The sequence below is a fragment of the Cyanistes caeruleus genome, chromosome 12, assembly GCF_971803275.1.
Source record: "Cyanistes caeruleus chromosome 12, bCyaCae1.hap1.1, whole genome shotgun sequence".
Classification (NCBI taxonomy): domain Eukaryota; kingdom Metazoa; phylum Chordata; class Aves; order Passeriformes; family Paridae; genus Cyanistes; species Cyanistes caeruleus.
Genome location: NC_141712.1, coordinates 20,677,505 through 20,693,893, shown reverse-complemented (window position 1 = coordinate 20,693,893; position 16,389 = coordinate 20,677,505). Strand labels below are relative to the sequence as shown.

The window sequence follows — 16,389 nt, the reverse complement described above, 5'->3', positions numbered from 1 at the left end:
AATTCTCGGGCAGTGTTTGGTTCTGAGTGCTGCCAAAACCTTGGTAATTCCCCAGCCCTGTGCCTGGGTACTGGAGTTCCAGGGCTGAGCCTGCACTGGCTCCAAGGGAGCCACAGAATCCCTGCAAGTTTGGGAGTGGTGCTGCTCTGGAGAAAGACAGCTCCTCCTCAGTGTTGCACTAATGGGTCTTGCTGATTTTTAATTTATTTCTAATCAGCTTTAATAAGCGATTTGTCCTTTCTCAGAGCAAGCACTCCAAACCTGTGAACCTTCCAAGCTAACTGTGAGAAAGAGTGATAAATGGTGCTTTCTTTTGGTACACATTTGAAGCTATTCAATAATTTTTGCAGTTCTTGGTGTCATTATTGTCATCTTTTTGATTCTCTAGTAGGAGCCTTGCAACCAAGTTTATCATCTGATGGAAACTCAGCTTTATTTAACAGCATTTGATCTTCCAGGTACTGAAATAATGTCTTGAATGGGGTAAGACTTGGTATGATATAGGGCTGTGGTCTTGGAAAACCTGTAATTCCTTCTCCCCCCAGTTATTACTATCAGATTTTTCTCTAGCTGTGGCACAGAGAAGACCGAGTTGCTGGAACATGATCTATTTTGATTACTAAAAATCTTAGCGCTGCTAATTTAGTCAGTTGGTACGTTACGAACGTAGAGTCTGTGTGTTCAAACTGTTCTTGGGTTTTTTTTTTTTTTACTTAATAAGTTCTCCAGATAGTTGCCATGGAAATAATCCTGGATTCAGGGAGGATGTGAAGGCCCCGAAGACGCGGCGCGGTGGCAGCCGCGTGTGGTCCGCACGTTCCGGGCTTGGCTCAATGACACAACCCAGTGTTGTGGCTGGCTCTGGGATGGGAACCAGCTTGTTCCTCCCATGCCCATCCCAGTTCCCCCTTTTGGCATTTTGGGCAGAATCTTCTTGATTTTCATAGCACAGAAAAGTTGAAGGAAAGGCTTTCACTGCTGGTTTTCAAGGCTGATTGTTTTTCTATCTTGTCTTTGCCTGAGTCACGCTAATATGAAAAGGTTTGGCTGTTGCTTTTGCCTCACCTGGGCCTCTCTGGCTGCTGGGTCTGTGCCAGATTTGGGGAGATTCCCCTTGCTCCACTTCTGGATCACTGGGAGCTGTGCTGGATGGGCCCTCAGCAGGAGCCTCCCCTGGGCCCCTGTTTGTGGCACAGAACAACAAACCTGCTTCCTCTGGGCCCGAGTTTTCTTTTTCCACAACTTCCTTGTTGTGCAGATGTTGTGTTTTTGGTGAAATCTCTGTGTGGTTTCCAGGCACCATCATCAGAATGTGTTTTGTGTAGCTTAAACCCAACCTGGCACAATCCTAATTGCAGGAAAATTCAGATTATTTTCCTTTGTGAGACTAGAGAAAATGCCTTATTAATTAAGCTGGAATTGACTTTAGTTTATGGCATGAGATGAATATTTGGGCTGTGTGGATCCTGTTGATCTGTGGGGTAGGACCAAGCACAGGAGCTGCCAAAGAGGCACTGAATCACAGAATCCCAGACTGGTTTGGGTTAGAAGAGACCTTAAAGCTCCTGTGTTCCAACCCCTGGCATGGGCAGTGATACCTTCCTTTATCCCAGGGTGCTCCAAGCCCTGTCCAACCTGGCTTAAGCAGCTACAGTTGAAATTTAATTGCTTTGGTGTTGCTGTCAGGCAAAATGAGTGACATAGAGTTGTTGTGGTAGGTTTAATTTTGGGCACACAGTGGAGGAGGTGTGTTGTTAAGTTGTAGGGACAAAGCCTTGGAGAGCCATTTTCCTGCATGGTGGCCCAGTACAGTGGGACTCTGCCCCTTCCTCGGTGGTAAAATACAGGTGGATCACAGAATGGTTTGGGTTGGAAGGGACCTTAAAGCTCACCTCATTACAAACCTTGTCTGTGCACTTTAAACTGTAGCTGTAGCAACAACATATGAGAGATTTTCCTTTTTCAACATATATCCATGTATTAATTTTTTTTTTCCTGGAGAGTTGAAGTGCCCTTTCTCTTCCCCCCCTCTTATTTGCATTCATTACTGACTAGCTCTTGCTGGAATGTGTAGGAAGCCATGCAGTGCAGCCTGCCCTTGGCGTGGCACGGAAATGGAGACGGAGATGCCGTGGCTCTGCCACCGTCCCACCTCTCACCCCCAAACAGACCTGCCCTGCATCGCTCCCTATCTCAGTCCAGTGACCGGGGGAATCTCAAAGGCAGGCTTAAAACAGCCAAGTCAGCACCTTAACAAAGATGACTGAGGCCCCAGCAGCTCGCTGTAGACCCCACCTCCCCGTTCCTATTCCTATTCCAGGCAGCAGCTCTGCATCCTTTTACGCTGCGCTGGGTGTATTAAATTAGGGAGCAGAGTGACAGCTGGGCAGGAGCTGGGAACAATGCAGATAAAGTTGGCTTTCAGTGCTGTGACCCTCTCCAGGCTGCACGCCAGGAGACTATAAATAATTGATAGGAGCAGCCACCCTGGCCAGCACGCTAATGTACCGCGCGGCTCCGGCGGCGAGCGGAACTGCGCTCCCCATTACATCACCCGGGCTCTCCGACCGGCAATGTCATTTCTCTGCTTTTAAATAATAAATTGCACTGGGAGTTGAAACACTCCTTCGCCCCATTCAAGCCTACCAGGGTGTGCAACTACACAAATGAATTTTACAGATGGTAAAATAAATTTTGTATCGAGCTGAAGAGAATTCCTCGCGGCAGGAGTTCAGCCCCGAGGATTCGCCCCTGACCGGCGATGGGTTATGGGGATCAAAGGCAGCTCTTGGTGGCGTTGGATCTGGCTCGTTATCTGGAATGACTTTGAAGCTTGACTTGGGGTCACTGGCCTAAGTTCACGGGTAGTTTCGGGGGTAAAGTTCTCCGGTGTTGCAAGTCAGAAAATCCCCCTTGGCCGGGGCCGTGTCCGTGAGCGAAGGCGTGCGAGCGGCGCGCGCCGGCTCGGCTTCCGCTTCCAAGGCCTGGAGCTTCCCAGCAGTGAAAACAGCCTGATGTAACCCAAACCCCGAGATCTTTCCCTTGAGTCTGTCTGTAGCCTCCTGCTTACCCACAGATATGTGGAGAAAAGCTAAAATGTGCTTTGGCTAATCATGGGATCAGGGAATGGTTTGGGTTGGAAGGGACCTTAAGGTTCATCCAGTCCCACCCCCTGCCATGGGCAGGGACATCTTCCACTAGACCAGGTTGCTCCAAGCCCCATCCAATCTGGCCTTTCCAGACTCTGGGAATAGTGATTCTCATCACAGGGAGACACTTTTTTGGTGGACCTTTGCAGCTTTTTAAGCTCATTTTTGTGGGGCTCCAAGGATTTTGAAAATAAAATTAAGAGAAATAAACCCTTTGAGTACTAGACTCAAGCAGTAGGAATTGGGCAGGTCGTGGTGCCCTGTTCCTGATAAATTAGTGGAGAGTAAATAGAGAATCAAACCAGAGAGGAGTCAGCTGTTAGTATGGAAAAAATGAGTGAAATTCTGGGAAAACCGAGAGCAAGGACCTGCAGTGTGTGACCAGAGCAGCGGGACACAAAAGTGAAAGATGCTTTGCTCAGCGCTGTGAAGTAGTCACAGAATCCCTTAGGTTGGGAAAGACCTTTAGATCACTGAGAGCACCTATTCCCCCAGCACTGCCAAGGCTACTGCAAACCCATATCCCTAAAGAGTCACATCCATGCAGCTCTTAAATCCCTCCAGGAATGGTAACTCCACCACTGCCTGGGAAAGGTATTTGGGACTTCCAGGAATTATTGGTCCTCTGAGTGCCTCTTGCAAGTCTCAAAATCTGTGCAGGGTGGCTGAAAAGGGTGGTTTCTCACCTTCCAGAGAAAGGGACTTAGGGAATGATGATTTCCAAACCAGGAAGTGAGCGATGGTGCAGAGCTGCCTAAGGAAGTGTAAGCTGCTTACGGTGGATTAGATGAGTGCCTGCTTAGCTCTGCAATTAGAGAGGGAGATGGTGTGATAAATCATGAGTAACCAGCTTACCTGTCCCGTGATGTTGTTTATCTCTGGGCACATGTGCTCCAGTTTCCATAGGTGGTGGAGCATCTGCTATTAAAGGACTAGGTCTGGAAATGTGCTTTCTGGACAGTTTTCTGGAGTTTCTTTGCTACCCTTGAACATCAGGGTTGCCCTGCAGTGAAGCTCTTTCCAGAGGAGCCCAGATGTGTGTCACCAAATTTGGGTCACACTGCAGGACTGGTTTGTGTTTTCCAAGAGGTCCTGGGCTCCTGGTCCGAGGCCACGGCCCACGGGGGTGGTGGCACCAGCCTCTGTGTGCTTTTCTTGAGCCCATCCCTTGTCCTGCTGCTGCCCTGTGGTGGGACCTCACGGGAGGCAGGATGGGCTGGAGGAGGAGGAGATGGTGTTTTCCAGGGGTGCAGAGCTGCAGCAGCATCTCAGCCTTGCACAGGCTCTCGAGAGGATCCCGTGGGCTTCAGCTGCCGTGGTGGTGCCTGTTCACTCCAGCTGTGCAGCTCTGGGGTGTCGCTGATGTCAGTCTGTAAATACTCTGGACACAGGAAAGCTTTTATTGGCCATGTGTGAATTACTGAAACTGTTCCTTGCTGATGGTTGAGCTCTGGGTTATCCACCTGCCTGTGCCTCCGGTTGGTCCCTGCAAGCCTTCGGTGCTGGGAGGACACAAATCCCAGCACCAGCAGTGCAGAGCTTGCTTTCTCCCATCCCAGGAACTCTGCCATATCTCCCCACATCAGCAGCATATCCTCCATCTCTCACAGGTGTACAGCTTAGCAAACACATTCAAAACTGGCCAGCTTTGGAGGACTGGTTGATGTTCTTGATGGGAGAAGTGATTCTTTTCCAGGAAACCGGCACAGCCTGTGCACAGTGCTGTAAACAGCATGACTGTTGTACTGTTGTAATTAATTGGTCCTTTCCCAGGTGATGGGGACAGGTGACTTGTGCTGGCTGTCCCTGGGGAATGGTGTTCCTCAAACTGAAATGCCCATCTGGAATTTGAGGGTCTCTGTGAGGATTTGACTCTGAAGGCTCGGAGGTGCACAAACCGTGATACAAGCTATGGAGAGGGGTTTCCACAATTAGGGAATAGGTGATAAAGATGGCAAAGATTGCTCGTGGAATCCCAGACTGGTTTGGATGGGAAGGGACCTTAAAGCCCATCCAGTTCTACCCCCTGCCTTGGCCATGGACATCTTGCACTATCCCAGGGTGCTCCAAGCCCTGTCCAGCCTGGCCTTGGACACTTCCAGGGATCCAGAGGCAGCCACAGCTGCTCTGGGCATCCTTTGCCAGAGCCTCCCCACCTTCACTGGGAGGAGTTTGTTCCCGGTGTCCCATCTAGTCCTGCCCTCTCATCCCAGGGAGCTGAGGGCACTCTGGTAGCCCCAGCCCTGCCGAGAGCAGGAGATGCTGCTGCACCTCCATGCGTGGGACATCCATCAGCTGCTTCCCATGCTGGCCAGTCCTGCCAGCTCCATCCCCTTCTTCCCCTGTGCCTGCCAGGAACTCCATCCTCGCCTGCAGCTCACCTTCCTGAGCTTGGGAAAGGGTCTGTGCTATTCTTAGCAGCTCAGCAGAAGATGCAGGCAAGAGCCTTTGATGGAGGGAGCAGGAGTAACCATGGCAGTCTCCAGGAATGGGGAACTGTGGATTACAGACATTAAAAGGCATAGAGCAAATAGCAGGATTATCCTTGGTGGTGGTTTTCTGGTGAGCAGAAGGCACTACTTGATTTCCATGTTTAGGTGAGGCACTGTAAATTACCTGCAGTTAAAAAATAATGCTAATTAAATTCAGATGCAATAACGATTAACACTGCTGATCTCAAAGCACTGGATTTCCTTGCGGCTCTAATTGACAGAGAAAAAACCCCGGCCCTACCTGGGAAAAGGAGGGGGGATTCTTGCTTCTGGCTCTGTGCAGGATCCTCCTCCTGGTGCAGTTGTCAAGTTTGCATTTCCCCTTGCCCTGCCTTAGTATTTTTATTTTAAATGCAAGGCACTTCACAGAATCACAAAATCATTGAGGTTGCAAAAGACTCTCAAGATCATCGAGTATTACTGATCCCCACCTTGCCACCAAACCACACATCCAGTCATTCCTCCAGGGATGGGCACTCCCCCACCTCCCTGGGCAGCCCCTGGCCACCTTTTCCATGACAAAATTCCTCCCAGTGTCCAACCTGGACCTTCCCTGGCACAGCTTGAGGCCATTTTCCCTTGTCCTGTCCCTGTTCCTGGGAGCAGAGCCCTCCTCTGGCTGTCCCCTCCCGGCAGGGAGTTGTGCAGAGCCATGAGGTCCCTCCTGATCCTCTTTTTCTCCAGGCTGAGCCCCTTTCCAGCTCCCTCAGCCCCTCCTGGTGCTCCAGCCCCTTCCCAGCTCCATTCCCCTCTCTGGACACTCTAGCAAAATCAGAGGAGCTGGATTTGCCAGTCGCTTTGCCAGTGCCCAGAGATCCAGGAGCTGTCCCGAAGCTCTGCCTGTGTGTGTTGGGTGCTCACCCCGAGCTCCTGCCCTGAGCAGAAGGCTCCGTGGCCTCCTCCTTGCCTCGGTTTCCCAGAGGAGAGAGGAAGGAGCTGGGCGCTTTGGGCCTCTCCCTCAGCGTTCCCGAGCTTCACTTAACATGCGAGCGGTGTTCTCTGCGCAGCAAATTCCGCTTTCAACTTCAGCGAGTGCTGAGGCTCTGCCTAAATGGGCCTGCTAAAGATATTTTTTGACATTTGAAAATCCTATTAAGGCCGTTCCTCCGTCTCCCCTCTCTCCCTCCCCGCTGCCAGCTCACCACGGAGGCTCTGCAAAGGTTTCTTTAGGCGGCCGGGTCACGTCCCACACAACAGGCCTCGGGAATATGGGTCACAACGAGACGAGGGGAACAAAAACCATATTGTCCTCGTGTCTTACGCTGATGGCTGATTGAGGGACTCCCTGAACGGACAGTTTAGGGTCTTAATGAGGTCCCAAACATGAGGTAATTCAGAATGTGCCCCTTTCAGGCCGCCTGCTCGACGCGCGGCCGGCCAGGAGCGGGTTCCTCGCTCCTGCTTCTGCTCCAGCTCCTCTTTTCCAAGGGCACAGGCCTGGCAGCACGTCCTTGGAGCAGAGTTTGCCATGGCTCCCGTTCCTGCGTGACTCACTGGTGAAGCCCATGAGCACATTGTTGATTTTCTTATTTACAAATAATTCTCTAAGTTGAAGCTGTTACTCATTGACTTTAAAACACAGGGCTGGAGGCTGGAGCTCTGGTCCCTTCAGCCTCATATTGCAGCTTCTTCTCCAAGCTCTGTAAAACTAAATTTAAAGAAGGATTTCTGTCAAATCCTCGTTTTCTGGGAAATTCCTGAAACCGAGAGCAGCCTGCAGTGGGACAATCACCAGTTGTGCTGGTAGGTGTGTAATTACCCAGGTTTTGGGGAGCGGGGATGCAAACAAGTTTGCATACATTGAATTACAGGCGGTGTTTTAATAGTATGTTTTTTAGGTCTTGGCTCGGATCCAGAATTTTTTCGTGCTATTATCCTCTATTTACAGCTTTCAGAAATCAGCTGATGTCACTGCACATATGTTTAGAGCCGTTGCTAAGGTGATTAGCTCCAGAATTCAACGCCTACGCAGCGCTGATGAAAGGCTGAGAAACTGCTCGGCAGCGTCTGTTCAGAGCTTTGTCGGCTTCAACTATTAAGAACCATAAAACAATATTACCCAATTTTAGGGTAAATACGTTGGCCTTGACTGATAATCGTGCATCAGGTTCTACAGGAACAGAGGCTTTATCTGGCACGTTTAACTAAGCCTGGGAACATGAAGGTGTTTTAAAATCATCCAGTTCCTCATTGCCATGAGCCTGTGAGGGGTTGTGAGCTCAGTTTCCTCTGCCAGGATGTGACAGTCCAGGCCCAGGACAGTTTCTGCTGTCTGTCCCATGGGCAGGGACATCATCAACCCTCCCAGGTTGCTCCAAGCTCAGTCCAGCTGTCAGCACACCTTCACAGGGTAGAATTTCTTCCCAGTATCCCATCCAGCCCTGCCCTCTGGCAGTGGAAGCCATTCCCTGTGTCCTGTCCCTCCATCCCTTGTCCAAAGTCCCTCTCCAGCTCTCCTGGGGCACCTTTAGGCCCTGGAAGGGGCTCTAAGGTCTCTCCACATTCTTCTTTTCTCCAGGCTGGACACCCCAGCCCTCTCAGACCCAGCAAGACACCATCTCTAGTGGGAGTTGGTCCTCTGGAATAGAAATTCAAGTCATTTACCTTCCTCTCCCCTTGTAGACAATGATATCAAGTTGCCTTTCTCACCAGGACTGGGATCCTCTTACCTGCCCAGCTCCTGCTCCCAGAGCAGCAGGAGAATAGCTTTATTCATAGTGGAGAAGCCGTGGAATTCAATCAAGTTGCCCACAGCCTACACCAAAAATGGGCTACCAGGTTATATTTCATAGGTGAAAACTTTATTTTGGTTTAAGTCAGTATATTAAATGCCCGTGGAATATCTTCTTTGCAGTTCAAAGCATGTTAATGTCCTTAAAAATATACAAAAATTAAAAATCTACCATTTAAACTACAGAAGGATGTAGCTGTAGATGTGTTTTTGCCCCAGTCATCTAGTGCACAGCATGTATTGTAGATGTTCACAAGCATTTTTTTTTCCCTGGGAGTTTGCTGCTCTCCCACTGATTATTTTTTCCTTTCCTTTTTTAAAGGAATCTGGCTAAGGCTTGACCTAGTTTGGCTGTCATCACACCGTGAACAGTGCAAGCCTTCACCTAACATAGCTCCCTATATTTTTGTTCTGTAGGCTGTGCAAAAATAGCCAGGCACAGCCAACAGCTGGGGGTGAGCAGCAGCACCGGGTTTGCAAGGAGCGGGGCTGGGGAGGTGCTTTGGCATCAGGGATCTCTCCTGGAGCAGGCAGGCTCTGAACCTGGTCACTGGGCTGGGAGCCTCCAAGGGGCTTTGGATAAGGGGCTGGAGGGACAGGACAGGGCTTCTCACTGCCAGGGGAGAGTGCTGGGCTCTCTTCTGCCATCCCCTCTGGGTTGTTGGGACATTTGAGAGCTCCCACAGAGCCTGTCCCATGTGTGGGTGACATGGGGACCTGCATGTGGCAGGGGGTGCAGCCACGAACGCCCTCCTGGAGGTTTGAGCTTGTGTTCTGGGAATCCAAATATAGCCCAGTGTGTTCAAGTGCTCGCAAAGAAATGGAGTAATCCATACTTGGGACAAGTCCAGGGCTTAAAATTCCTAACAGCCTCTTTCCCGGGCTCGGCAGCATGTCCTGCACTGAAGGCGTTGGGAGAGTCAAGGTCTTTGCTGCTGATGGTTTAATTTGGACAATGAGCATCACTTAAAACTGGCATTTTACTGCATTCGTTTCACTCTTACTTTCCAAAGAATCCTTGTGATCCATTCAGTCTCCTCCCTTTGGATGCTAATGGACTTCTGCTGGGATTTTGTTGTTACTGTGAAGCACCAGGGTCCCGTGTGCAGGGGCTGGGGCTGGAGAGCTGCTCTGCCCCCAGACAATGCCCCCATTCAGGGCCCGGCTCCAGGGGAGGGGAGGAGCACTTCTGATGGCAATTAGTGTGCAAAGCCGCTCCTAATCGATGCCTTTGCTGGGTGTCCAAAGTGCTGAGCTGGTCCTTCCAGGCTGCACTAAACTAAACGTGTTCCTCAGGTGCTTTTTAGAAAGCAAGGGGAAAAAAATTCCCCGGTTCTCATCTCAGCAAGAGCAGAGCATCTGCAAGAATTGTGGTGGGAGAGGGTGGCCAGAGCTGGTTTGGACCGGCCTTTTTGGAAGTAAAACCTGCTACAAATAGTGCTTGGTCCTTACATCCTTCATCTGTGGGGTGGAGGGACTGGCTGTAGTGGGACAGCAAAAGGTGCTCCCATGGGATGAGGGTGTTGTGGGGCTGCCACGAGTTGTCCAGAGAAACTGTGGCTGCTCCTGGATCCCTGGAAGTGTCCAGGGCTGGATTGGACAGGGCTTGGAGCAACCTGGGATAGTGGAAGGTGTCCCTGCCCATGGCAGGGGTGGGATGAGATTAATGTCCCTTCAACCCAGAGCATTCCAGGATTCTGTGGTTTAATTTGCTGTTGTGCATCCTTAGCAGAGGACTCAACAAGCCATGCTTTGCTGTAACTCCAATGGCAGAGTTTCCAGTATATCCCAGTATACGGGATATTGTGGGATGTGCTGTGTGCAAAGCTCAGTGTGGCAGGGAAGCACTGCCTGTCCTGCACAGCTCCAGTGTGTCCTGGCACAGCGTGGCACCTGTGACATCCTGAGCTTCACGGGAAAACCCCGGCATCGGGAGCCGCGTGCTTTGTCCATATCCCAGTCTGTCCGTACCCTGCTGAAGGAAACAATCACACTCTGTGTTTCACAAGCTGGTTTTAATTTCTTGGCTCAATCCCAGTCACGAGGCTCTGAGGTGAAAGGGCTTAGAGAGACCAACATGAGTCGTGACCATCCCCACGGGCCCCAGGAGGTGGCTGCAGGGATGGAGGCCTGGAATAGCCAGACCGTGTGATCCATGTGCCAGGAGCTGCAGGAGGCTGCTCTGCTGCCCAGGTTGGCCTTGGGAATGCTCTGGGATGCAGCAGGTCCCGTGGCAGGAGCAGGAGGCTCTGGAGAACCCTCTCTGGTGGCTCCTGGTGGGGCAGTGTCACTGGATGGGTCTGTTGGCCAGTGGCATTTGAACCAGTCACGGCTGATGTGTGGCCTTAAGGAGTTTGTCACTTGTGCTGTGGGAAGGGAAGGGCTGTTTGACCTCTGGCAAGTGATGGATTAGCCTGGGGGTGGGAACTGGAGACCTGGCCCTCAAGTCCCACCATGCAGCATCAGGATGGAATCGTCACAGAATAATGGAATGGTTTGGATTGGAAGGACCTTAAAGTCCATCTCGTTCCACTGGCTAGCCTGGCCTTGGGCACTTCCAGGGATCCAGGGGCAGTCACAGCTTCTCTGGGCACCCTGTGCCAGGGCCTCAGCACCCTCTCAGGGGAGAATTTCTTCCTTATATCTGATTTGAATTTCTCCTCTTTTAGTTTAAAGCCATCACCCTTTGTCCTGTTGCACCAGCCCCTCCTGTAAGGTTTGTCCCCATGTTTCTTATGGGGCCCCTTTGAGCATTGAGAGGCTATTCTAGGATTTGCTAAAATGAGTAAAAATCACAATTATTTATAGATTGCTGGCAGGTGTAATTCCTACATGGGGGCTACATTCAGGCATCCTTTAAACCTGAGCCTGCCATGACTGCCTGGGGGGGAATCTGTGCTCAGAGGACATTGGGGATAATTGTACGTGGAGTTTTCCTTGGACTTCGTGCAGTTTGTTCCCTTTTGCATAGAAAGTGGGATTGAATGGGAAGAGTGAAGCCCCCGTGTGCTGGGGTAGCTGCTGGAGATGTTTCCAGCTCCAGCTTTGCTCTCTGATGGCTCAGCACACCCACCCCAGGTGATGGGGCTGGTGCAGCACAGTGGGTGGGATGGGCTGGGATAGACTTTCCCTGTACGGCACCGAGGCGTTAACATTTTCCCTGGAATTTTAAATAAATCTCTTCATGTGCAGGCTGGGTTGTGACTCACACCCTTGGGCTGATGGCAGCAGCAGCGTGGCGAGCTCGCACTAAAATGAGGACAGAACTCAGCTTCTTAAGGCTGGTCACATGTTAAAAATGCAAAAAGATGTAAAGATGCAAAAAAGTAAGGCTGGAAGAGAAAACCAGCAGGTGGAAGTGTCCTGATCCAGCAATTTCCATCTGTCCAGAGTAACGAGGGATTGGAGAGCTGCTTCCAGCTCTGGACCTGCAGTGTTCCCTGCTCACACACACACTTAGGGACAGTGGGTTATGGCCCAGAACTTGAAACAGGTGCTTTTTAACATTAGAAAGGCAGAAAATCGCCCTTTTCGTGGTGTGAAGGTCTTTCCTCTGCTCTCTGAGAAATGCTGAGTGTGTCTTTAAATGGAAGAGGGGGGGGGAAATGGTGTTGTGGATGATCTTTGATTTCAGACTATGGAAAACTGTACTGCTCATTTAAAAAAAGATAAAAACCCATAAAACCAAAAAGCAGGCTGGAGTAAATGTGTTGGTTAATGCTGTTCCTGTAAAACCATGTGGCCAGGTCCAGCAGAATAGGGATATACAGAGCAGTTTTGGAAAATCTGCTGGGGGAGGTCTTGAGGAAGAGAGGGAAAGAGGAGAAAATACAACATGAATGGATGACTTGACTTCAAATCCCTGCACTTCAACTTAACTCAGGGAAAATAGGTTGTGACAGTGTGTGAGTCATACAGAAACTGCTTGGAAATAGAGGGGAATGTGGAAATACCTTTGGATTTGGCCAGTGGGGACCTGTACCCTCACAGCTGGGCAGTGAGGGAGGGGAGTGGGAGCACAAAGATCCCATGGAGGTTGTAGCAAGGTGGGGGGCTTGGAGGTCTTTTCCAAACTCAGTGACTCTGGGATTCTATGTGCATGGAGCACGTAGGTTCCAGGAGGAGCCACGGCTTGGTTTGTGATCTCTTGGTGGAGGGGGAGGAAAAGGAGGAGGAGGAGGAAGGCTGGGGAAGCCCTTGATGCTCACCACGCTCTCCAGCCTTGCAGAGCAGCACAGGGAGCCCTTGGCCAGTAGAAGATGAAAGAATTTCTGTGCAGATCTGTTTGTATTGATATTCTCGAGAACGTGGGGGATAAAAAGCTCTGGGAACCACTGGGGAGTTCATTTTAAGTGTTGTGGATATGCAGCTGGATCTTCCTTGCTGAAAACAAGGCACAGGGAGGATGGAGGGTGCAGATGGATCCACGGGCTCTGGTGCCCCTCTGGTGCTGGAGCCTGTCTGGTGAATCAGCAGCCCTGGGTCAGGGGCTGTGCCTGCAGGGAGCTGAGTGCTCCTGTGGGAGCAGGTTTGTACAGGAATCTCATCCAAACCAGGCTCTGACTAAGTCCCATTGCCATGGTGCAATGCCAGGCCGGGTTTAGGATGTGGCTGCACCTTGGAAAAATCTTTGGCTCTTGCTGTGAGGTCCCTTTTAAAGCAGTGCTCATGTGACAGGCTGCTTACAGGGAAAATAGAGCTGCTGCTGCAGCACCTGGTGCATCCCCAAATCCCTGACAACTGCCTTGGAAAGCAATCTCAAAGCCTATCTGTCTTGACAGTGTCTCTTAATGGCTTACTAATAATGCCTGAAGATTTGCTGGAGCTCTGCCACAGCCCTGCTGTAGAATCACAGAATCATGGGATGGTTTGGGTGGGAAGGGATCTTGCAGCTCCTCCTGTTCCACCCTCTGCCATGGACAGGGACACCCTCCTCCAAACCATGTCCAGCCTGGTTTTGGTAGGTTCAGAGTGCTCTGCTCTCCTCCAAACTGAGAACCTCCCAGTTTTCTGTGATTAAACTAAATCCTCCCAAACTGGGAGCTTCAGAAGGTGTTTTCCAAGTGCCCTCCAGGAGGCAGCCAGAGCAGGCAGGGAGGGATCTCCTCAATTGCTGGCAGAGGTGCAGCTTTGTGCTGGGGTCAGGCCCATGGGGTTCACTGTCATCTACAGCCACATCATCATGGGGACATGGGAGTGGCTTGGATTTCTAAGAGTTGAGGTTGTTGTGTGAATCCTAAAGCAAAAATTCCAGCTCCATAAACGTATTTTGCCATAGCATGGGGTTTGTGCCTGTCATGATGGGGGTCATGTAATCCAGGCATGCAGCACTGGATTAAATTATCATGTGCTACAGGGTATTAAATCTCAGGGTTTGCTCTCGTTTTTGGAGGAAATGGGGATTTATGGGACAGAGCAGCATCACTGCCAAGCTGAAGGAGGCTTTTATTGTAAAATAAAATAGGAATCAGAAGACTCTGTGCACACTCAGTCATCACCAGAGAAGGTTTGTGTACAGCCCTGACAGCTCGGGGTGCTCCAGAGTGTTTGTGGGGGAAGAGGGACATTGTGCAAGGGAGGCTTGGGTTGGACATTGGGAAGAATTTATGGTAGAGATTGTCAGTCACTGGCAGGGAGCCGGTGGAGTCCCCATCCCTGAAGGTGTCCGAGGGATGCCTGGATGTGGCACTCGGTGTGCTGGTCTGGTGACAGGGTGGGGGTCAGTCACAGCTTGGACTTGCTGGTCTTGGAGGTCTTTTCTAATCTCAGCGATTCCGTGAAAGCAGAAGCAAATGGAAGCCAAGAGCTTTTCTGGGGAGGAATTGGGATGGTCAGTTTTACTGCTGGGAGAACATGGAGGTGCAGCCAAGCGCATGGAGAATCCTTGGGCTAAACAGGGAACAAAGGCAGCACGAGGCTGGATTTTACATTTACCAAGTCCCAGTGCCGAGTGCTCCGGCGGCCAGGCAGTGCCAGGCTCTCCTCCTGGCCCGTCCTCCTCCCGCTCCCCCGGGCTCCGCTGACGCCGTGTTAATAATTACTAGAATGTACTTTCGGGCAGGTTATTTGTTTTCCCTCCTCATGATGTGCAAGAGCGGATAATGAAATTAATTTGCACACTTGGTGAGTTTGCAAAGCCGGCTTCAGCCACGTTGCCACGATACTGTGGCGGTGCCGGCGGCTCCCGGGGCCGGTGTTTGCACAGCCGGGGCAGCCGGCTGCTGGCGTGGGCAAACAGAGCTCCGAGGGAGCTGGGGCGTACCCGGCCACGAGAAAAGCTCCCTGCAGAGCCAGCACGGAGCGTGCAGGCAGTAAAAGCCCTTCCAGGCTGTAAAACCCCTTTCCAGCCTGTTAAACCCCTTTCTGACGTGGAGTGTTTGGCGCTGCCGATTCCAACCAGTTTAGTAGGTCAGCAGCCCAAGGAAGAAATTCCAGGGTTGCTCCTGCAGGTTGTGGAGCTCGTGGTGGGATCACCTGGAGCCCATTGGTGAATTCAGGTGTTTAGTTGTTGCTTGTCCTGAGTTCTGCGTCCCCCTGCCAGGTGTGTGGTACATGAACCTCGGTGTTTTCCTGGAGCACAGGGCAGTGCTCCTTGGAGCTGGCCAGGCTCTGCTGGGCAGGTTCCAGTCAGGAGGTGTCCGGTGAAGCTGCTCAGCCTGTGGGATTCTCTGGAGAGGTGGATGAGCTTCACGGTGAACTGGGAACTGCAGCTCCAACATTCCCATCTCCCTCACCACAGGCTTGGCTGGCGGGGCAAAATCAGTCTGCGCCAAGTCGTGGTTGGGTTGTTTTCTGTACCCTAATTCACCACACAGGTAAAGGACAGAACCAAGAGCACAGAACTCAAAGGCTGACACTCCTGTCCTGCTCCTGAGGCCCCTGGGGCTGAGCCCTCCATGGGCACCAGCAGCATTTGCTCAGTGTGGCTGTGTGCTCCCGAGCCAGGCTCTGCCAGGGTTCCACTGAGAAGGTTCAGTCCTCAGGTCCCAGGGAGAAGCTGGCTGTGCTCAGCTCTCCAGGCTGTGGTTCCCCTTTGCTTGCTGTGATCCTGCTGGGAGCACGTGTGCCACGTCAGCCTGGCACAGACCTGGGAACCAGGAGTAAATAGCACCGCTCCTGTTGTTCCCTTCCAACCTGGATCCTCATGATCCTGCTCCAAGGCTTGCCTCTGCGTGTCCCTTGCCAGGTTATTTTGGTGTGCTGCAGCCTGGCTTTGGGTCACTCTTGGGGTAGAGGTACCTGTCACTCCCAGCTTATTTTCCCCCCCACCAGGGTCACAAAGGCTGGCTTTGATCCCTCCCTTCTCCGAATTCTGCTACCAAGTGCCACGTGTTCACCCCGGGCTCCTCAGCCTGGGGGAGGCAGGCGGATCCAGCAGGCAGCTGGGAGACAGACCTTGCTTTTTAAGGAAGAGAAGGAGGCGGCAGAGAATCTGTTGGGTTTTTTTCCCCCAATTTGCCACACGTATGTGTTGTCTGAGCTTTGCCTTTTGGAAGATGCTGGGGCTCCTGGGTTTGCTGTGGTGCTGGGGACATCCACAGGGCCACACAGGTCTCACCACAGCAAGTGTCTGGTCAGCTGCTCCAGGTGTTCCTAGAGTTATGGAGTCATGGAATAGTTTGGTTTGGAAGGGACCTTGAAGCTCATCTCATCCCACCCTGTTCCATGGGCAGGGACACCTTCCACTGGAGCAGGTTGATCCAAGCCCTGGCCAGCCTGGCAGTGAACTTCCAGGGATGGAGGATCCACAACCTCTTTGGGTGTGCTCAGTTTCTGGCCAGTGTTGAAGCAATAACTTTATAACAAATTGTTCTACCAGAGGCCTTGTGTCATTTGATTTGGCTCAAAATCAGGAGAGGCTCTCAGGTTTGTGTTTTTGGGGACTCATGTCCTTAGAGAAAAAGCTGTTAGTGCTGTTACAGCTCTCCATTGCTCCTGCTCCAATGGCACCTTCAACCAGAGCTCTGTAGTGAAAAAGGAGTTTCCCCACACAAGAACATTCCCTTTTTGATAAATG

General features: G+C 51.4%; 1 protein-coding gene across 4 annotated transcripts in view; it reads left to right on the top strand.

Moving 5' to 3' along the window:
- The window catches only part of ANKRD11 (ankyrin repeat domain 11), a 127,835-nt gene that overhangs the window by 70,034 nt on the left and 41,412 nt on the right, over window positions 1-16,389 (top strand). The window contains exon 4 of one of the 4 annotated variants that reach the window (XM_086847949.1): window positions 389-458. The exons of the other annotated variants lie outside the window; for them this stretch is intronic. The gene's annotated coding sequence lies outside the window, so the exon portion shown is untranslated. The remainder of the gene's footprint in view (window positions 1-388; window positions 459-16,389) is intronic. 4 annotated transcript variants of the gene reach the window in all.